Here is a 23,742-nt window from a genome sequence, read left to right as displayed (position 1 = left end):
TAATAGAGCAAAGCCTTGCCAAATTGAAATACGGTCAACGCAAATTCATGCTTCTGAGTTTTACCTTGGTAGATGTGGATTTGTGTCGACAACGATGGCACATTATTTAATGTATGACCATTGCCAAATAAAACAAAGATCACGAGATGGGAAAGCACGAGACAAAATAAGACGCAGACAGATTATGGAAATAAAAATGACACGTTATTTATTGCAGTGACTGAGCAAAGCACCGGCTTATTCCAGTGCGATTTGATGATGAAAATGCCCAATATACAATAACGTTGCTCGCAACACACAAACGTACATAACATTGCAATTGATAATTTATATGGTTGGAATATTCCATTGTTTGCCAATACAAATTAAATGCACATTATGTTGAAATTCTATATTACACATATTATTGTTGACAAAAGTAATGGTGAAAGTCTGTCAAGAAATGCATCTGCTCCATTACCAAATGTATGCAACACGCAGCGACTCATAGCAGCCAAATGAACAACGTAAAATAACATTAAGAGATTAATAGAATAGCAGAACACCTTGCATTTCTTTATGACTTCAGAAGCAGTCATTTTGGACATCTCTTAGTGTGCTTTTGCCAATGCAGTTTTACGCTCAGATCGAGTATTCTGAGACAAACCAGGAGCCACCACCGCTTGTTGTGTGGGTCCCTACACACATTAATCTTCCCGTCATGGCTCGAGGAAGTGGCCAATTTGATGAATTTGTTCTCAATGACTGGACGATTTAACAATACCTCTGTTATTGTCATATCATGCAATGCCGAATTTAAACAGTATTTCCATTACATTTATATTCAGCAACATGTTCCAGAAATTTAATGAATATATTTTCAGCATAGAACTTCCCTTGAGGTACACTGGAGTACTGTATACATTGTCGTATTTTGCAGCGTATATGCACTTTCCCATGGGTTCACTGTCATTTCCTGCTCTTGGTGCATGAAGCAAATATGAGAATGTTTGATGGATATGCAATGTCACCTTGTCTGCACGTCATCTGCCAGACACCATAGTAGCACAACTCGTTGTAATAGGTCATTTGGTATGGCAGGAAAGCTCGAGTAGTTTTTTACAATACAGTACAATAGAATCACAGAGACATCATATAAGGTTGCAGGATAAGCTGTGAAAAACTGTAAACATGGATATCTTTTCGCCACAGTCTTGCAAATGGTACAGTCAGCGAAACACAGCTATGCAGATCACATTCAAATTTTGCACAAGTATATTTCAGCAGAAAACACAACAGCAGTCGTTTGTGTGACTGGACAACACACTCGTTTTGCAGCTCTATAAGAAGTCCCAGGATCAGTTGGCATATTGACAAAAGCAGACATATCTGAGCAGGCACACCCAAGAGAAATCATCATGGCTCCTTGTGACCTCTGTCCACGGATCAGTCATATGCACACGCTGTGCCACGCACCATCACTTGGCACACACCAGACAGACTTCCATGCTGCATTGCAGCCTGTAGATATGTTAATCTCCAGTAAGATTTAAGGGTCGTGGGACCAAAGGAGCATACAATTCAAAAGTTCCACTCTCCACAAGTTGCACTTTTCTCATGTGTTCTGAACGTCAGGGATAGTCATTGGGTGTGACCTGTGCGAGCAAGATGCCAGTCGCACTGCTGTACGTAGTGGTATTTGCGACGCCGTACAGGTAACCAAATCCTCGGATTCTCAAACAAGAAGGGAAAGGCGGTCCGCTGGAATGAGCAGAGCGTGAACCAACCTCGGTCAAGATGAATTAGGATCAATAGGGGGTGAAAATTATTGGCCCGTGAGAATTCCGCATGGGCCCCGGGGCTGGCCTCAGCAGGGCTTGTGCCAAACCGTGGCTTGGGAAGAGGCTGGCGGCAGCGGCGGGCGCCGCGTGGAAAAGTCAGCGGTGATCTCATGGCAACCGCAGCAGTGGCAGCCGCCAGGGGTGACGGCAGGTAACCTGTTGTCATGGCGGATGGTAACCTGGTCAGGTCCTCGTGGAAGTCCAGCTTTGCCTGCAGAAGAAAAGCTCACTAAGCACAGCAACGTACCGTACGTGGGTATGCAGTGTAATTTTTCTTTCTTTCGAGGTAAGTTTGACCCACTGACAAGCATTGTTAGGCCACCCTGCCCAGATGATGAATGCTCATTAGGACGAAAAGTGATTGGCTCTCCTGCTGTGGCTCTCCTGCTGTGGGCCGCCTAATACTCGTTTCTAATCCCTGTCGGTTCAAAGTTCAAGTTATATTTGTCACTGAGTAAAACTCACATTTCATATCGCTTCACCAAGATTTGCTCTAAACCCTCACTATATTAATGCCGTTAAACCACCGTACACAGTACATAAAAATTGTCTGAAATATTAGTAAATGTTTCTTCCCGATACAAGCATGCTCACGTGGTAATGCTACACACTTTCACTGTAGGAAGTGTACATGTATTATGTTGAACTTCTATTGCACCATACGTAGCCAATTATGCTAACCAGAGTTGCGGGGGAAGGACTAAACTAAACACAAAAAGCAGGCCTAAAGAAATTCGTTTTCAATCGAGATTTTAAAGTGCATAGCTCCAATGGCTTTCTAATATCGGAAGGAAGAGAGTTTCAGATGGCTGCAAAAGCGCATCTGAAAGTGCGCGGCGCAGTGACCAAAATATGTAGCACTTCCGAATTGTAAAGGATTTATGTGCAGTCGAGTGGCTGCATTTCATTATTATATAATGCATTTCTAAATGAACTCGTGGGTTGATATGCACAGAACGATGGACGTGAAGACGTCTCCATCTTTGTTTGATGGTTGGCCAAAAATGGAGATTGGGGAAGTAAGAAATTGATGACAGTAGGCTGGTCGGGCTTGGAAGGAGAGCTGGCATCAGGGTTCATGTACAGACAGCGGAGAGAGTAGGGAAGCGATAAATACATTTTTCACACATGCCTGGCGTCCACATGTCAGAGCGCTGCTTCACTCTCATGAAATGTGGGCCACAGATTTTTCAATCCCTCCCTCGTGTATATTCAATATATATTACACACAATAACAACTAATTAGTGTCCAATACGCAAAGTAATTTCTAACAAAACTGTACTGATTTAAATATAACACAATATTTATTTTCTATACAATGTTTTCCTTTAAGGAAGCATTATTGACAAATGTCTTTTTTTAAATATAAGACGAATTATTGTGTGAAGGAAACGTTATATTATTGAACATTATATATAATAATAAAAATTAACTAGCCTTCACGCATATGTGTAAAAATAAAGGCACACTGCAAAATTCACAACAATCTAGAAAATGTGTTAGCATGCTGTTATGAAACATTCACCAAGTGCACAAACACAAGCACTTGCGGCCTATACACATGCTAAAAGATGTAAAAAATTGTACAGCACTTAGCTAACATTCACGGAGAACTGTGCCTGTGATTGGTTATGGTAAAATATCAAATTGCGTTATAACTCATGTATTAAGCCAACACTTGTGATCTTGCGGGGGTGAGGAGGGTGGTTACTTGTGGGGTTCATAGCACATTGCGCTATGAACCTGACAACCCGAGTTTGTTTTGCAGCCACACCCCTGACCAGTGTAGTGAAGTATGATCAAAAAACCCTCAAGACAAAATGTCATCCAGAAGTGTCTTGATAAAGGTCTGAACATTATTATTAATACTATTTATCTCATGCCGCCCATTGGCGTGTAGAAATACAGCCAAGTCTAACTGTTCATAGTTCTTCTGGCGTTTAAATAAAACGTCAAATGTAACAGTTTCAGTGTTTGCACAGCAATGCTGTGGTTCATCTGTGAGCGGCAAATCACGCTCTGAGCAGTCCCACCGTGTAGTGGACATTGGTGGCCTGGAAGGCAGCAGCGGCCGCCGAGAGGGGAGATTGCAGAAAGCTTAACCCCAGCGAGTTCAGCAGCTCTTTGCGGAAAGTCAGTTTAGCCTGCGAGGGGACGCAACACCACACACATGATCCAGTAACTGTTTGTAGAAACCATCGCGGTTGAGCGAAAAAACAATAACGTACTTAGTTTAACACGTAGGTTTTCACGACCAGTATTATTTATAGGTTTTTTGGTTAGATCGCGTAAGTGTTAATGTGTCGCAACCCTCCACAACCTGACACGGCCAATCATTAAGAAATGTGACATATTAACAAACACACCGGTGGGCTGAAGAAGTAACTCATTGGCGTTTTGTTAACGTGACACATTTCTTACTGATTGGCCGTGTCGGATTGAGGAGGGTTGCGACACATTTATACTTAAGTGGCACATTAGGAATGGACCACTCTTTTAATTATTTCCTTGTGCAACAAGGGAGTAAAGTGTGGTTTTGTGAAAGTCCTGATGTGCTGTGCAGTGCATCAATGCATGTGTGTACAGCAGCATGTGATGACTGAGTTGGGCCTGTAGGTGGCTGGCAGGGTTATTGAATAACCGCACTTGTATACCAGTCACATGATTTATGGCGACTCGGTTCAAGAATTGCTGTGACACACGTGCTGTTGCATCTCACAGATAAAGGACCCAAAGGTTGTTTTTTATTGTTATAGAAATAGTCTAGACTTGTTCTCGACTTGTTCTAGACTTCAAGCTTGGCTTTGAATTGTTATGAAGCTTTCGTGACTGTAGGAATCCATACTCTTTGGTTCTTTCGGTAAAGTCACGTAGGTAGAAATAAAATAAAACAAATCACGATGTTTCGATCGCAACACATAAGAAAGGGGGGAGGAGCAAGGGGGCAGCGAGAGAGGGGGGTGTGGAGCAGGGGAAGGGGAAAGCGAGGCTGGGGGGGAAGTAAGCGGGGCTAGAAGTGGGAAGCTGAAAAATAGACTAGTACCCGGCGGGCATGATGGAAACAACCACAACCAGTTCAGGCTTTACCTGGTTAATAAAATCCTTCCAATGATTGCTCAATTTGTATCCATCTTCTCGGTTGAAGTTAGGTCTATGTTTATATATCTGGATTGCTTCATGAACAAACTATCAAAGGTTACTTTCCCTCCGTGTAAAGCCTTAACTGGTTGTGGTTGTTTCCACCATACCCGCCGGGTACTAGTCTATTTTTAAATCCTTTATATTAAGTTCGCTTGCTTGCTTGCTTGCGTGCTTGCGTGCTTGCTTGCTTACGACCGTGCAAATCTTTCAGTCGTTTTTTAACCCACTTCCCGTGATCCAATCGAGCTGACATTTTGCACACAGACTCGTTGTGCGAGACAATTAATGTTCGTGAATTTTTTTTTCCAAAATTTGGGCTAGAAGTGGGAAGCTGAAAAAGAGACTAGTACCCGGCGGGCATGATGGAAACAACCACAACCAGTTCAGGCTTTACCTGGTTAATAAAATCCTTCCAATAATTGCTCAATTTGTATCCATCTTCTCGGTTGAAGTTTTACACTGTTTAGGGAAAACAAATTAAATATTTAATTACCAATTGCTTAATACTGGCAGACAATCATCTGACCCATAGGTGGCAGCCATCTCAAGCCAGAGGACGAGAGGACTCTAGCCGCCACGCATATAAAGGATTTATAGTGAAAAACTTTGTTTTTACGGGTTATACTTATTCCGAGTTACTTTCCCCCCGTGTCTCACACTCAGCTTCCCACTTCTAGCCCCGCCTACTTCCCCCCCCAGCCTCGTTCACGCAGCTACTCTTCCCCTGCTCCACACCCCTCCCCTCTCTCTCTCCCCCCTTGCTCCTCCCCCCTTTCTTACCTATATAACCTCTTGCCACGGCAGCTCTCTCGCCTACTTCGGCATTTTTTCTTGCTGTGGTTGTTCCATCTGATGAGGATTGCTTGTGATGCGATCGAAACGTCGTGATTTGTTTTATTTGATTTCTACCTACGTGTCTTTACCAAAAGAACCAAAGAGTTTGAATTCAATTGGAGGGGTTTTAGCACTGTGCATTGTAAAGGATGACGTACTGTAGTTAATACTTGTAATTCTTAATTCTCTAACCCTAATACTGTTTATTCTATAACCATGCTCATGCACCAGAGTATGACTACTTGCAATGCTATTGAGAATATAACACATGTAAAGTAGTAAGTTGTACAATTTTGACAAATGCATTACGTATACTGTACACATACAGCACAGATAATGGGTGTAAGATACCGATATAAGTAGATATTATAGATAGACATACAGCTTAGGATTAAAGCAATATTTCAATAGTGAAGTGTAAATGTTATTGTCAAAGACAAAGATGATTTATCAGTAGTAGAATTGGGTTTAAGAGAAAACTGTTATTAACCAGACGTGTACACCAGTAACGTGGTTAATGGCGACTCGGTGAAGATTGCTTTGTGTGACACACGTGATGTTGCATTTTAAAGATTAACCACAATAAATGTGTTTGCCCTCGATTTGGAGCACCTGCCCACGTCCTTCATTTCGAGTATGCAACACGCGATCTAACGTAAGAACCTTTATTAAGAATAACATACCTAGTTTGCTCCGAAAAGCCTCACTGCACATAAATTCCTGATTGAGTATTTTGGGTATTTTCTTCTATTTAGAAAACTGAAAGGCATGCAGAAACCCCACACAAATCCGAGGATAACTCTTGAAATGTCATACTGATGTGTCAGCGGGCTACTTAATGTACTGTCTTATAAAAGCCAAAAAAATATCCTGCAGGTGAGTGTTTCACGGATACTGTGATCTCTGCATGATCGACTTAACCCACCATCAAGGTGGCAGATCACAGGCCTGCGCCAGCACAGCCCATTCATTGGGATTAAAATTCACATACAGTGGAAATCGTGAAAGTTAAAATCAAATCCATTATTTAACAAGTTACAATGCCAGCCTGCCAAATTTCAGATTCATAAATGTAGATGATTGTAAATTTGTGCCGAGCTTAAAAGAAAATATCTTCACGGTGTATTATTTGCGTAATGAACTGTTTTTTGTTAAAGCACAAGATTTATGTTCTAAAAATAAGGGTTCTTTCAGGACAAATATATTCATGTTTTATAAGAATAATTATCAGAGCATGTAGGCTTAATGAACATAAATGTACGATGCATGCGTGAGTTACAGTAATGAAATTAGAGTCCAGCTACACGTTGCTCTTGAGCAATCATACTCATCAGCAATTATAGCGATTGTAACGTTTCCATGTAACATTTAATTTCTATGTGAAACATGTACGTAAAACAAGTGCTGAAAGTATTTTTTTCCCATTCACTGTGCATGTCGTACCTTCTACATATGGCACACAGGCTAATGACTGCATAGCTATAAATACCAGGAATCAATATTAATTAAGGGTTCTTTGTCCGAAAAATCAATGTAATTCACCTGTTTTCCTCATAAGCTACCAATGCTTTGTAATTTACAATATATTCGACCAAATATATATTTTTTAAGTGTTGTGCTTTATTGGATGTTTCGGCTTTGTGTACCTGGAGTAATTATTCTGTTGATAGTCTCCGTTATTATTAGAGATTTTTAGGAGCCACAAAAAAGCACGCATGCTGTCATTACAAAAACACGAATTGCAAGCATCACTCCCCATGGCATACTCACGAGCAACGAACTCCTGTTACTTGCACGCTGAGCTTTGTTGTATGGACAAAATTTGGATTTGGAAGCCTTTCCCGTCAGCTTGTCCTTATGCTTTCGACTCTTTATGTGCTGCGGGAGAAAAGACACGCAGCATAACACCGCTACAAACCAAACAATGCAGCGGAGACTGCAGGCAAATTAAATAAAAAGGTTATGTTTTCAAATGCAGAAACGCACCGAATGGTTAATATGCAAGGCAATTATAATAAGCACATGTTTGGTTTTATTTGGTTATAAGTCCTTAACGGTTACATTTCATCGTGTTTGAAATGAATATAACAATAATTTATTCTCCAAAAAATAACAACATAGTTTATCTCTTAAGAAAAATTAAAACAATCGCCTCAATGTAAATTAATTCAGTGCTCACATAATTTCACGTAATAGTTCTGAATGAACACCAGGCATAGCTATACAATAATAATAAAAGTTAAGTTTACTTTATTAAATTGTATGATGAATATTATTGGAATAATGATCACACATTGTTTGGATCATTATTATCTACATTTTATTGTTCATTGCAGTATTATGCTGGGTATTTGGCTCTGTGTTCCCAGAGAGTGCAGTGTTTATGAGTATGTGAGTAGTTTTACAATCTTCAAACATGACAGCAACACACCGATGGCACATTATGCAGAAACAATTGATGAAAAAAATGACAAGCATCCAGAATAAATCTGTACAGACGATTGGGGCAAGTGCTGTTTGTGAACACCAACTCAGGCTGCGGATGATAAGCGTAGAATGGATGAAAAAATAACAAGGAATGTATGTATTTTTAATATCTTTCGCATGGTACTTTGCCAACCGTACTCATCCAAAATGGGATGTTGCTAAAGAACAATGCTGGACTAAGTCAGCCAGAGGAGGTTGGCATATTGCGGCCATGTAGTGCGAGGCTCACAGGGAGCCCGACTGCCACACTTTATCCTCTTTTGGAAATTTGAAGGTAGAAGGCCAAGAGGAAGACAAAGATGGATGTAATGGTGGTGGTGGGATAACATTAAGGAGTAAACCCAGCTCAACATGGGGAGCATATTAAGCTGGGTCCACTCATTTACCAGTGACATCCGAACCCAGAGCTGACACCGATGGATGACTGGACTAAGGCTAGGATAACGCAAGAGGGTGACGTGTGCGAGCATCACTGGTATGTAACTTGTAGTAACTAATGGCGGGGAATTGAACCCAGGTACCCAGAATGCTAGCACAGCATGCATACCATTGCGCCACTGATACCCACGCTGGATGAATGCACACATCCTTACAGGCGGTCACCTGCTGCAATTGCACCTCCGAGTTGACCTTTACATCGCAGAGCTGGCACTGGAAGTTCTTGGTGGGGGTGCCCGACATGCTGCTGGTTGCCTTAGCTGCTTTGTTTCGGCCCATGTGGCGCAGAAAAGGTCTTCCTGAAGCCCTCACATCCTTGCCCTCGAGCGTCGCCTTGTGCCGTGCTCCTACCAAGAAGGAAAATGCCCATGTGGTGTCATGTAACATAATTTCCCCCTGGTTGTCTTTGGAAGGAAATTATTCTATTATTGTGGTAATTTGATATGCTCACAGTGCAGAGCTGAGAATGTCTCAGCGAACATTGCTTCAAAAACACTATTTTGTAAGCATAACAAATCACCATATTTTACTTTAAACGATTAACTGATAGGAGTGGAATACATTTCAATGCAACCAATCTAATTGCTAATGTGCTGAAAATAATACAAATAGGAAGAGAAAAATATGGTTCTTAGCGAGTGTATTAATTATTCTTCACACTGTAGTTAAGTTTGAATGCACGTTGAGAGAAAATAAGCTTTATTGTAAAAACGTAAACATTCATCTTCGTACATGAATATCACATAATCGTAACTGTCTATATACTATTTTTTGGTCACATAAAATAGATGCAAATATTTTAAATTGCATTTTGTTGGACTTTATTTATTCTGGTGAACTTCTAAAGATGGGAAACATTGACTTCATCGGTGACACAAAGCAACCAGCTACAAAGACGTCTTAAACCTCCACCGCTATGACATTTTCTATTTAAACAAATTAAACATTGAGTGACGATACATTAAAATACAAACATTACCCGGTGTAGTGAGTTCACCAGACAAAGTCAAAAGGCCCACACTTTTCTTAATTTCCCGCGAACTCACGCCGCACGCGTCCACCCTACTCCGAGTCCCTCCAAGAAGCGCCCCAATTGCCCGGCCTCTCCCGGTGATGTCACCTCTCTCTCTCTCTGGGCGTTCTCTCTGTCTCTCGCCCTGCCTTCTCTCTCCTTTTCATCGTGGCGTCATGCTGACACTGTAACCTTGGATCACGAGAGTATATCTACCCTCGGATCACGTAAGTATTAGCACTACATCACCCCCCCCCCCCCCCCTCTGAAGAGAAAGTCGTCCTCGACTAAACATAACCCGTACAAATCCAAGGGATTCGGGGTAACCCTGATGGTAGAGGAGAAAAAAAAAGTATTTTCGTCAATAAACAAGCAATTTCGAACTCAACCAGAGTCCTGTCACTTTGTGTATGTAGATGTGGAATGCATGGCTATACAGAAGATAATTTAAGACATCAACAAACGAATAATCGTAAGACAAGACGGTAGATACAAGGAGTCAATCGGACCTTCCAACCGTAACATGTGAACAACTGACGAACAACCTCCGGCGTGAAAGAACGACAGTGTAATTTTTATCCCCGGTCCCGTGGTCTTGCATGCAGTGGTTGTCTATCACTGTGGAAGCATCACCCGGGACCGTGCCCAGGTAACCGGGCTGTGTAGTTGCGGCTCCGTCGGATTCTACTGCACCTCCTTGGTCACGGACGATCCTGGGAAAGGAAGGCATCCTTTTTGAGGTTGGTTCGTCGCAGCAAGTGACTTCCCTGACCTCAGTAGTGATGATGGTGAGTGAAGGGGTGAAGGTGTAGGTGATCGTGGCAACCCGGTTTTCGTGTGTGTAGTGGGTGCTCTTCCGAGTGTAGTGGCACATCCGTGGTAGGCTTCGACCAGTCCAGCTTAAGACAGGCGAGGTGTACATACCATCGTCGGTGTTCTGCGCCATGGCAGGTATGGGGGTGTTGATTACACAGGAACTTCCTGATATGGTGTTGAGATTGGTCACGTGACCAGGAAGTTACGATTTAAGAATCTCTAAGCCATGAGGCAGGGTGTCAGCCATTACACAGAGTACAAAATGGAGGCACAAATAGCGTCTCAGTGAAGACAGGTTCATCTACTCATTGTGGGACTTTAAGAAGCGGCTGTAAGTTCGTTTATGTTATAATACTGGGATTGATGTTATGTTAGGATTGCCATTATAATGCTGTAAATGCCTTTATAATGCTGTTAAATTGTTATGATAAATATGAGGCCTAGTTAACAACGAAGCCTGCCACTTGCATTATTGTGAATGTTACTTGTAGTTGGATAAGTTGAGCCAGACTTGTACCCATGTAACTTTAATGCGATCTTGAGAGCAAGGATGAAGAAGTATCTCATACACAGTTCAGTGTTATGTGCAGCATTGCACATTTAGGCTGCAGTATGGTGATTACACGATGTGACCTTATTTAACACAGTAGCTTATTTTCTTGTGTAGCTATAATGTGGGTGCCTGGTCCATCCAGGACCTATTGTTGAGTTTCATGTTATCTAAGACAATGCTATTATTCTCCTTGTGATCATTCATTGTATCAATATTGAAAGTATTAACATATACTGTATTTTGTGCTGTGTTTTTCCATCAGTTTTACCTCGTTCAATTAATTAAATACGTTGGAGTCAGATGTTCACCCTGGCTCTGAAAGTTTATTGAATGCGAGGTAAATACTCGGATAGTGGTGCAACACAGCGCACAGCAAGGCCGAGACAGTCAGTGTCCCAATTGGACCCATTGGGGCATGAGAATTTCCACCACCTTTACAGGGCTCTGCCATGGACGATACAATTTGGGCGAGGTCCCCAAGGGGACCTGTGGGCAGTGCAGCCACGCACTCTCCCACTTTGAAGGGAAGGGGTGTCACTCCGTTTTGCCTAGCCCATTCATTTGTGGAACAGGCGAAAGCCGCCGCAGCTTGTGCCTCCTCCCTCACCATCTCCCACTGCTGCATGACCCGATGCACCGCTATTTGCCATTTTGCAGCCCCAGCTAGGAGGTCAAAAAGCTGGCGCTCAATGGGAGGGTCTGGCTCCCTACTATACATCAAATAAAATGGAGTATATCCCATTGACGCATGCGGGGATAACCGGTATGCCGCCAGGACCCCGCATATGTGTAAATCCAGGTACCTCTGTGTCCCTTTGACCACCTGACATAGCATGGAAGTGGTGGTGCGATTTAGTCGTTCCACCATCCCATCGGTTTGTAGGTGGTATGGAGAAGTGCGCACTTTCTTAGTGCCTAGGATGTTGCAGCAGTTTCAAAGAAAAATTTCAACCCTGGTCCGTTATAAGTTTTTCAGGGACACCTTTGTCCATAACATATGCTTCAATAAAAGCATCTGCTACTGACTGGGCAGTTTTATTCACCAGGGGCCAATTTACCGGCCATCGCGTGAAAAACTCGACACCTACTGGCAGATATCTGTGACTTCTGTTGGTACGAGGCAGGGGTCGCAATATATCAAGGGCCACCAACTCATTGACTCGCGAAACCTCGATTGATTATAGGGAAACTTTGACAGGGTGTGCTGGCGGTTTCCGCTACCCCCGTTGTGCTATGTGACCTAAATATCTGACGGAAGGGTGTGTGAGGTGGAATTTCGAAGATTTGAGTTTTAAATGTGCTTCCCTTGTATGTGAAAAAACCAGCCTCAACCGGTGTTCCTGAAAGGATCGTTTGAACACAATTACGTCATCCAAATATATCATGCAAATGTCTCATTGGAGTCCCGTCAGTACCAACTCCATGAGCTGTTGGAATGTGGCTGGTGCCGTTTGTAATCGCATGGGGAGACAGTTACATTAAAATAACCCCTGCAGTGTCCTAAAGAGGGATTTGTATTTTTAATTCTCATCCAGCGGTAGCTGCCAAAATCCCGATGATAGGTCCAATGTAGAAAAGTATTTGGCTCCCGTAAAGGCATCCAAGGAAATGTCAATCCGTGGTAGCAGATAAGCGTCTTCCATTGTGATCTTATTTAGTCCACAGAAGTCAATGCAAAACCGCAATGAACCATTTGGCCTTTTGACCAGGACAATAGGGGCCCTCCATGGGCTCGTAAATGGCGAGATAATATCGACCCTTAACATCTTGTCGATCACCCTTTGTATGTGAGCTTTCTCGACTGGCCCCCATGCGATATTCATTTTAGCAGATAGGCGGCGCGTTTCCCATCTCTATGTGATGTGACATTAAATCAGTGCAACCTTAATTGTACGGTTCCTTACTAAAAATGTCCTCAAAGTCTTGTAAAAATGCCAGAAGGGCCTGACGTTGTTGCTCGGACAAGTTAGCATCCTGTGCTGCCATAGTTTCTAGCCAGGGCATAGCCTCCTCGCTCGCAGGATCAGTTTCATGCGCCCTTATTCCAGCTTGCACTTCTCCGCCCCCTGCTGGCATGGGCTGCACATGTGCCAAAACCGTTCCCCGATGTATTGTCACAGGTGTGTTTGCCGTGTTAAAACCCTGAATAAACAATTTTTGGTGGCGACATAGGATGGTGTCCTCTCCTGCTACGGCTTGTCGATCCTTGATCGCCATCACCGGTGATACCAATACAGGTGTGTCTGGTCGAGCCGTCACCAGATGTGTGCGATATCCAAGGGGAATTAATATTTGTGCTGCTGGGGGCACCGTGAGCATCTCATTCACGACTGCCTGCACCTGAGCTGACGTCCAGGTATCGTCCGGGCGTAAAAAACAGAGACGTTCCCCCGATGGCATTTCAATGCACCCCTGGTCCATTACAATCTTGATAGGGAGTTGATTCAAATAGTCTGTCCCCAGCAAACAGGGAACCGTCAACGTGCTGGAGATGAGTACAGAGCCTTATATGACCAGTTCACCCACACAAATTTGGGTCTCTGTCCCAAAATCGCGATGCTCCCCCCATTTGCTGCTACATAGAACGATTGTACAGGGCGCAACTGTTGGGCCCTGTGGGGAAGCATATCAAAAACGTGCAGGGATATAAGTCACCGATGCTCCCGTATCTACCAGCATCTCAACCTCAATGCCCCCCACTGAGCCTACCATCACGGATCTGCGGCTACCACTCCCCTCCATGCCAACTTGCACCATTGTGGGCCTGAAGCCAGCAACCGTTGTGGTGACAAATCGCGTATGTACGAGGGTGGTTGTGATCGTCGGGAAGTGGCAGGTGTATCGACTGGGGGAACGTATGAAAGGTCTGAGATGGGAACTGCCATGGTGTTCGGGATGCCACGACTTGCTTGCTGGTTGTACATAGGGGTGGAGAGTGGCTGTTGGCAAGAGGGTGGCCCCGGTAGAGCAGCATCCATGCGGCACCTGCGTGCAATGTGTCCTGCGTGGCCACATCAGTGACAGGTCACTGGGTTTCGCGTCCGGCTGGATGCTCCGAGTCCCTGGGGTATCCAACGACATGTCTTTTGGGTAGGTCTCCGAAATGTCCCCCATACAGCCACCAACATCCCTCCCCCAGGCAGCCCGGCGTCCATCTCTGCTTCATCATCTTCTCCCATTTTCCATATTCCCGGAACCCCCTCCGGTTCTTGATGAGGTGATGGTTCCGCCAATTTACGTTGTGGTCTCATCACCTCATCATGGGCTCATATGTTCTTCGCAATCCACAAGAAGGTCTGCCTGTGCTAGCGCTAGCATATGGTCAGCTACCATAAATTCCAGGGCCACCGCATTAGGCCTGGGAAAGCAGCTTGTGCTAGGGACACAAGAACACTTCTGTAGGCCAAAGCTGATTCTCTTTCTTCCCGCTGACGGTTCTGGAATCGTCTTTTAGCGCTGGATGGCAGGTTAAAAATCTCTGATATTTCTCGATAAGCTTTTGCAGGGTGTTTTTATTCTCCACCAGTATGGTGGAGTAAATAATTAAAGCATCATCGCTAAGGGCCATGGGGAAAGCCTTTAGTGCCTCATGCTCCTTCCATTCTAAATAGGTGTATGCTGCCTCAAATCGGCGAACAAATGCTCCCCAGTGTCCTCCTTTAGTCACACACTTTTCAAAATGGCCTAACCTGCGTGGTCGATCGGCGCCCTCTCCTTGTCGCGGTTCTGATTCCCTGGGTAGAATAAATTTGGCGGCCTTGGCTGCGGCTACCGCGCACATCTGACCGTTGTACAGCGCCTCCTCACATGGCTCCAGCACTCTGCCGCTAAAGCTCAGAGCAGCCACTACTGCTGGGCGTAGGGGATTTCATGCTATTTCTGCTCCGATGGCGACTAGCGGTTTCGGCCCCACTAACAGTGATTCTACCCCCTCCTGAGGAAATTCTTCCCTGTCTCTTTGTGGTTCCAGCACTATCAGTGGTGATCATGGAGCCTCCGATTGACCCCCTGGCACGGTGAAGATGGGGCCCATCGGTCGGGGTGCCACACTCTCATCCGTCAGCGGCACTGGCTCCTTCATCTCCGACATTGTCGTCTCCAGTGGTCTGACCTGAGTGGTGACCACCACGGCCGTCGCTGTTGCCTGCAACTTCCCCGTAGTAGGGCTTCCCGCTTGGACGAGAGGAGAAACTGCTGCAGACGCCAAGGGAGTGTTGCCACTGCCGGGCTAGCAGCCACCCTGTCCTCCCGCAGCTGTTGCAGGAGTATTGAGTAGAGTGTTGTAAGTTGGTCGACCCGACCCGCCCAGGGCCTCCTCCTCGCGCGGGGTCGAGGGGTCTCGGACATGTCACTCCTTGCTTTCCGCTGTCTTCTCATGGTTGGGGGGGCTGTTCTGACCCAGTTTGTAGACCATGCTGTCTCCGGATCACGGCCATCCACGCTGGGAGTAGAGGCACGTTCCTTCCCTTATTCGCTGGGGTATTTTATGTTACCATGTCGAGGCATTGTGATCCCACTGCTGCCATCAGTTGTAGTGAGTCCACCAGATGAAGTCAGAGGGGCCACACTTTTTTTATTTCTCGCAAGCTCACGCCGCACGCATCCACCCTACTCCGATTCCCTCCAAGAAGCACCCCGATCACCCCGCCTCTCCCGGTGACGTCAAATCTCTCTCTCTGGGCATTTTCTCTGTCTCTCGCCCTGCCTTCTCTCTCCTTTTTCTCATGACGTCACCCTGACACTGTAACCTTGGATCACGTGAGTGTTTCTACCCTCGGATCACGTAAGTATTAGCACTAAACCCGTATGAAAACAAACCGACCTGAAAGAAATATAGATTTTTACAATGTTGCATGTTTAGCTCACAAACGTGGCTGCAGGTTACATTGCCAATCACAGGTGCACGCTTTGATCTTTCATAAAATAGACCCAACATGAGTGAGCGTTCTTTTTCATTCTCTGTTAAATACTATCTATCAAGGTCACAGTAACACAAAGAGCTTGAATGATTCTTTTGACGGTTTTTCTCAACAAAGTTACATCTGTTCACGATTATGCAGCAACTTATTTACTTCAGTTTGTTGAGGAAACACTGTATTTTAAAAAAAATGTGAATAATTTTATGACATGGATTTTTACACTAACGCAGAGGAAGGTCGAGCTAAATTAAATAATGAATTAGGCAAAGTCGCTTCAAATATCACATTTCTTTACAGAAAGTGACAGTAAAAAAGAAATATACGCAGCACATTGCTACATCCAAACGTGGGGGCCGCTGCAGGCCCGAATTATACCGCCGCGTCTTCGGCGTGGCCCGTTGAGGCTGCAACGCCGTGGTCCCTTGCCGCGTCGCGGGACGACGCCGTGGCTTCGTACGCCGCCGCTGACAGGTGGGTCGCGAAAGCGCAGGCGCCTTCACACCTCGCTGCATCTACGGCATGGCCCATGGGGGCCGCAACTCAGTCGCACTTCGCTGCGTCTACGGCGTGGCCCATGGGGGCCGCAACTCAGCTGCACTTCGCTGCACCTACGGCGTGGCCCATGGGGGCCGCAACTCAGCCACACTTCGCTGCGCCTACGGCGTGGCCCGCGGGAGCCGCAACGCTGCCACCGCCGCACCATGTCGCATCCGCCAGGTGGCCCGCAGGTGCCGCTTGGCTTCCACACCACGCGGTGCCGCGCAGCCAATGGCAGCGCCGGTTACCCAACGTTGCGCCGTTTGTCGCGCAAGGGGGCGACTGGTCGGCCTTCCAGGACTGGTTCGACGCGGCATACATGTCGGTCGGCTGGTCCATGGAGGAGGCCTTGCCGGCGCTTCCGACCTGCTTGGACGAAAGGGCTCTGCAGGCCTTCAAGTCCATCCATCCGGCCAATCGGGCTACACTCCCGGCGGCCTATATCCAAATGGCCAACGTTTTTGAGCCGCCGTCCTGCGCGCAGCTAAAGTTCTCATTGCGGCGGCGGGAGGAGGGGGAACTGCCGCTGGCCTTCTGCTGCTCGCTCCTGGCCCTGGCGCAGGCTGTATACCCTGACCTGTACGGCAGGGCACTTGATTCTATGGCCTTGGGGAAGCTGCTTGACCTGGAAAGGGAGCTAGGAATTGCTGTCGATCAACAATGATCGGCAGATCACATCCTTGGTGGTCGCCGAAAACATTCAGGCGCACCTCTCCCTCCGCCAACGGCCTCAGATGGCGGCGTGTGCGGGGGTCCCGTCGCCGGACGGGGGGGCCACCTCTCAGGGGGTGGACACCCTCGCGGCCCTGGCGATGCCCGATCGTCGAGGAAGGGGGGCGGGTGGTCGCTGTCCGGAGCAGCAGGGGCGGCCGGGACCTTCCCGTCCGCAGGAGGCGGACACGGTGGCCTGCTTCCGCTGTGGTCAGCGGGGCCACATTGAGCGGAGCTGCCGGAATGCCCCGGGGGCCTTTGAAAAAGGGACTCCACCTTCTCCCAGACCCTCGTTGGCATCGGGTCCGGGGCCCCAGGCGAGTCACGACGCATCATCTGCGCGGCCACTCCCTTCACCTCATGCATCTAGCAGGGCTAGGGCCCATCGTCATGGGGTTGTCCTCAAAGGGTCGGGTGCACCATCATGCACCCGACCTCACACGTTGGCCCATGGCATGGCCTCTGGTCGATCAGTCGGCCTCTTCTATCACCGAGGCCTTCGTCCAGGGGTACGTGTTTGACAAGGGCGCGCCGGAACAATTGTTGACTGACCAGGGGTGGAATTTCTCGTCTAGGTTGCTCAAGGAGGTGTGTGACCTCCTTGGCACCAAGAAAATCCGCACCTCGACCTACCACCCCCAGTCAGACGGGATGGTAGAGCGCTTGAACCGCACCCTTATGTCCATGCTGTGCCACCAGGTGAACACGTCCCAGTCAGACTGGGACCTGTTCGTCCCGGGGGTCTTGGCCGCGTATCGGTTGGCCCCTCATGCCTCCACGGGATTTTCGCCTTTTTATTTGGTGCACGTCCAGATGGACGTTGGCTCCTCCAAGAAGGGGTCGGCGGTGCCGACCCCTTTGAAGGTCGCGCTTGACCGGCTGCGCGAGGCGCGACAGGCCGCTGCCGAGAATTCCGCAAGCCGACAGGCGGCTAATGAGCGGCTGCCCAAACACCAGGCAGCTGGCCTCCCGTGGGTAGCGGGTCAAAAAGCGTGGCTGCATTGTCCCCAGGTCCCCGTTGGCACATCGGCCAAATTGCATCGCCCTTGGCAGGGCCCCGTGGAGGTTGTGGAGGTCCGCCAGCCGCAATGCGTCCAGATTCGGTTCGGTCGCCGGCAGTGGATAGTGCACCCGTCCCGGCTCAAACGTTATGTTCCATCTACCCTGGGGGATCCACCCCCAATTCCGGAACGGCCGGCTGATGATGTATCCGGCGTGCCTGACCGGCCGGGTCTCGTTGACGGAGGTGACGTCCGACCTGTGTGTGTGCCCCCAGGCCCCTCCCGAGTGAGGCCGACAGAGACCCCCCGGTCACCGGAGGCCACGGCGGTGGGCCTGTTGCCCGCTGACAGGCCACCTGCATACCCGCTCGAGGGGGATGCGGCTCCAGTGACGGCCCTGATGGCCGTTCAGCGGGCCCAGCCCCTGGCGCCCGTTCGGCGCTATCCGGCGGATGAGGCCTTCTGGCTCTATTTTTTTGTTTTTTTGTTGTTATGGTTGTTGTTGCTGTTCTGCTTGAAGGGCCGTGCTGCCCTAAGGTTGAGTTTTCTAGCAGCCGGTTTTACCTTCAGGCACACGAACTCGTGATTTTTCGGTCTTCGGTCCGGTGTGGGGCCCCACTTGCGGGGTGATTGCTGCCGGGTCGGCTGTTTGTTTTCACGGGGGGGGGGGGGGGGGTGATGTAGAGGAGTAGAGGAGAGTGGTGACGTTGTGTGCGCTGTCCGGTGCGGTGACATCACGGGACGTGGGGTCGCACGCGCTGGGCAGTGCACGTGACGTCACGCCTCAGAGGGTATTTAAGAGAGACCCCGTGACGTAAGCGGGGTCACTGGAGGAACGGGGATAGTAGAAGGGGTGAAGAGGTAACCAGGGATAGTGATACGTGTTAATAAACCCTGGCGGAAGCCCCTAACTCACCTCCGTCTCCGAGTACGTCCGTCGGAACTACTCAACACAATGAAAAAAAAATGGTAAAAAAGTAAAAACAGAGCAATGTAATAAAATACACTATTAGACATTATTGTAAAAAATAAATAAAAAGTGCATCCCATGTGTTAGTGAATTCTTTAATATTTTAGGTAGGATATTAGTTTTCAGATTTAGATTTTTTTTCTGGGTTGGGACCCCCAGACACCCTGGAAGATTTGGTCCTCCCCAATGTTGACTCCATGGCTACGGCCTTGGTGTAAGGAAAGCTAAGGTACGTGCATGGAGGCCTCACCATTGTTGTGAGCGTCCAGTTGAGACTGCGAGTTGACGGCCACCTTGCAGATGCCGCAGTACAGCAGGCGCTTGGCCTTCTCCTCGTCCGACTCGATGATGGCTGAAGCGGGAGCAGCACCGAGGCATGCGGCGGCGCCAGCTGCTCCCTCGTGCGCGGCGGCGTCCACGGCGCTGTTTCGCTGCTGGGGGACGGGGCTGCGCTCACGCCCCCCCTGCTGTGCTCCTTCGCACTCTGGGGTAGTGGAACTCGTGCATTCACTGTGACATCCTGAAGGACGCGTGCGGACAGAGGAGAGAGAGCACCGCACGCAATGGATTCACACGCCCGAACCTACAGACACTTCAACGGAATCCCTCCTTTATTGTGCATCTACAGACGCTTACTGTGGAGCGATTTCCTTCAGTTATTGACACTAGCATTAAACACAACCTTTGCCTACGAAATATAAGTCCTGTCTATATTTAATTCACTGCAAAACATTTCCAAGCAAGCACAGTGGTGGCATCTCTCCTTCATTAGTCGCCCTGGAACAGTGGGAGAAATTGCACATTTACTATGGACTCAGCTGGTGTCTACATAGGCTGGGTACTGCTGATTTAAAGCAAAGTGGTACTAATTGTATCTACCTTATCAAATACTGTGCTGTGTTGACCGGATGTTAACTCCATCTTTTTATTGCAAGTCTTGCGTTTCACCAGAGCACCTCTTTATCCTTGTAACAAAAAAATACTCGCTTATTTAGTGACCCACGTATCTGAGAAACTTACTTTTTTTCACAGTGAATACGATGTCTCTCTTTTACGTTTGTCTGATCCACGTGTTTCTCTTTCTATCTTGCAACTCCCCAAGTTCATTGCACACTTTTCAGACAGTTTTTTTCTCTCCGTTTTTATTGTGTCAGCGTTTTTATTTCATCGCCAGGTAAGATGCACTGACTGAAAACTTCTCCTTAAGGCACACTGGTATGTTGCTTTTCATGACTGCATTATGCTCAATATTCTAAACGCACTCCAACCTGCTTTTGCTTGCCTTTTTGTTTCATTCTATTCTGCCTTCAATAATTGCTCTAGGTTCACGCACCTGCTGTTTTACAGTAACATCCCGCCAACGTTTTTTTTATTTACTTGTTGTACATGACTTCGTCTTTGTTAAGTTTATCAATTATTTCCTGGAGTTAATTTTCATTCGCTGTTATAATAACTGCCAATGGAAGTAAATGGGCTTGGATGGGACACATCAATAAAAGAGACGATGGCCGATGATCCAGACTGGCTATGGAATGGCAGCCAAAGGTGTACACATGCCTTCGAGGACAGCACCCATGTAGATTGGGATGAGATAAGCTCATGGACAGATATGATATGGATCGTGGCATCGTAGGACCATGAAGGATGGTAACTATTTGGGGAAGCCTTCATCCAGCACTGGACACATCATGACTGGCTGATGATGGTAATGAACATTTTCAACAAAAAACTCTGCATTGCACAAAGTTGGATGTCATTAGATGTGTATATCTGACTAGGCAATGTACATGTTCAGAGATGGTTGGGTTCCACCAACCTTTGTGCTCAGAGCTGTTTGAAAGGGTGGTGGTGGATGCCAGGGTGAAACTGGACGAGGAGGGAGATGTGGAGGTGGATGGGCTGCCAAGGTCAGAGGTAGCACCTGTGCTCTGTCTGGCCTTCAGGGCCTCCAGAGCTTTAAGCTTCTTGCAGTGCTTGCTGCCTTTGTAGTGAGCCTCAGCTTGGTTCTACAAAGGAGAATAAAATGAAAGACAAACTGTGCAAGGTCATGGCTCATTCATGAAAACCAGAAGCGACCGCTCGTCGTCAAACACTTAGAATAAGCTCTAATTGGCAGTCACAAAACATATCATGACAGCTGTAATGAATCATAAAGATTGTCATGTGAACAGGCCATCCTGTGAAGCTAATGAGTGGCATGTGAAAATGAATAGAATTATCGGCTCAAAAATATCATGCGAATTTACAATGGCAGCTAGAAACATTCAGGCAATGGTATACATCATGGTGTATATTTAATGGTATATGGCATATGTCTGTCTGATATTCAGAGGTTTATAAACATACAGTACATGCCATACTTTGTTTTCAAAGCCGACATGTCATTCATAGGCAGTGTTTGCATGCCTCACACACAATAAACAGTCATCGTCGCCCGTACTGCTCAAAACAAACACGTGGTACTCCTGGGATTTGATGTCAAACAATCATATGGTAATGGACGACTGAATGACAGCGTTAAGAGTGCAGCTCAGGATTAAAGTACCCTCGGAATATATGCCAGTTTAGCCAATGAGCAACTCATTGAAATTAGTTTTTGTTCCAATGTACATTTGATGGCAGCCAACAAAGAACCCATTTGCTTGCAAAAAGCTTTGTGGTCAGGCTTAAAATGTGTTGATAACGGCGGCACCCCCATTTTTCAGAATTTGATTTTGAAAATTGCTGGTACATAATTGGGGCTTAGAAATAAATAACCCTACATTAAACATAATTACAGAGCCTTATTTACGTAGAGTCAGTATTTCGAAAAGTATTTTGAAAGTTTTGCACTTGCTGATGTGCTGCGGTGCCATCTGTGAGGGCGTTTAAAAATAAAAGTTCATGATTATGAAAGAGTGCAGCAGATGTGCGCGTATGAGCGATGGCTCAGGCTGGTTATTACAATCCCGATCTGTCATCAGTTCACTCGGGAGCCCCTCGGTGCCACACAGCTAGCCTCCCATCACGCGGGCTGTGCTCTCTGCCAGTCATCAGTGGGCAGCCTGGCTGTCACGGTGGATAACAGTAGCAGATGCATTGTAAGTGGAGCAACAAAGCATTCCCCTTCAGTGTCTGTATCTAAATAAGTGGAAGATTACCAGTTGGTATCTCTTGCCTTTCTATTTACATATAACACGTCCATTTAGACTGATTATAACAGCTGACAATTGCGAAATAAAGAAAAACGGCCGAAAAAAACATTCCAATCCAACGTCTACTCTTGCAATCTGCTCTAGTTGTGATTCACAAGAGCACATGGCATTATGACCTGATTGCAAAAGGAAACCGCATTTTGCTGTGGGGGGCAGGTGGTCGTTAAAGTACTATCCAATGTTGAAGATGTATCACAGACAAATGTAGCACTCGCTGTTGATCAGCTTCCGATGTCAGATTTAAAAGGGAACAGGGAGATGAGGTGTCGGGTCCACATAGCTGCACTGCAATCCCAGAGGCGGGAGTGGGGGCGGGAGATCGTGCCTGATGTGCCATACAAAAGCACTTTCAGGTTAATGGCAAGATGCTAATTTCCATTTTAATTAGCTTGGCCGATGCTGCGTCATCAAAGATTCAAAAAGTAAAGGTGCAGTACAGCATGCACACAGCGGCTTGCAAAGAAAAACAATATATAATTAATGTCGTGGTTCACAATAACATTTTACTGTAACAAAATAGTATTACTTACGAATGCAAATCTCCTTTCCATAACTAGTTTTGCAATTATATATTTTTGTTAGTTTCGTGCAAAACAAATGTGACATCAATTACCTTGAAAATGACGTCCTAATAGCAGCCGTTTTTAACCATTCTTTGCGTTTCAACATCCCATTTCCTCACTGGATTAAGCGTTAAAATTAGTTGCACTTTTATGCAGCTCTGATGACTCGTGGATGAATGAAATGAGAGTGTGTTCAGCTGATACATTTTTTAGATAGTGCAAGCACTCTAACTTGGCCTCAGACATCACCGGCTTCCGCAAAGCTGCTTAATATTCCAGTCAGTTTTCACGTCGCTTGCTCACGGTTTTGATGCTGCCCATGGAGGTTTTCTTTAATGTAAACAAATAGCAATGTGACCCCCATCAGCTGCAGGTGAGAGCTGCTGGGCACAAACCTACTGGGCTGCCACGAAAATATGAAGGAGGTTAGGACGGATTTGTTGATTACAAATGTGATATGAACAGACAATATTGCCCGAAGGCTGAAGACACTCAGCTGCCTGGAGTCTCGCTGCTGCAGTGCTACCGCTACAAACTATCATGCAGAGACGAAGCGGTGCAGAGAAAATTGTGCCACCAAGTGCACAAAGCAAAGACTGCCAGAAAACGTCCAAAATACAAAATAAATAAATAAATCGACAGAGAAAATGTTAGAAAAATCACATGTCAAGCCTCGCAGCAATTTCAGAAAGCACTTAACCTCAAAACGTCACTGTAGCCATAAAACCTGCAGCATAATGCCATT

At 46.5% G+C, this 23,742-nt stretch overlaps 1 pseudogene; it reads right to left on the bottom strand.

The window, feature by feature from the left end:
* Positions 1-1,634: 1,634 nt before the first annotated feature.
* LOC133345079 (zinc finger protein 385D-like) overlaps positions 1,635-23,742 on the bottom strand; it is a 122,697-nt pseudogene continuing 100,589 nt past the window's right edge.

The sequence above is a fragment of the Lethenteron reissneri genome, chromosome 21, assembly GCF_015708825.2.
Source record: "Lethenteron reissneri isolate LAM-NWPU_2019-01 chromosome 21, ASM1570882v1, whole genome shotgun sequence".
NCBI lineage: Eukaryota > Metazoa > Chordata > Hyperoartia > Petromyzontiformes > Petromyzontidae > Lethenteron > Lethenteron reissneri.
Note: the sequence above shows the minus strand (reverse complement) of the source record. Positions and strands in the feature narration are given on the sequence as shown.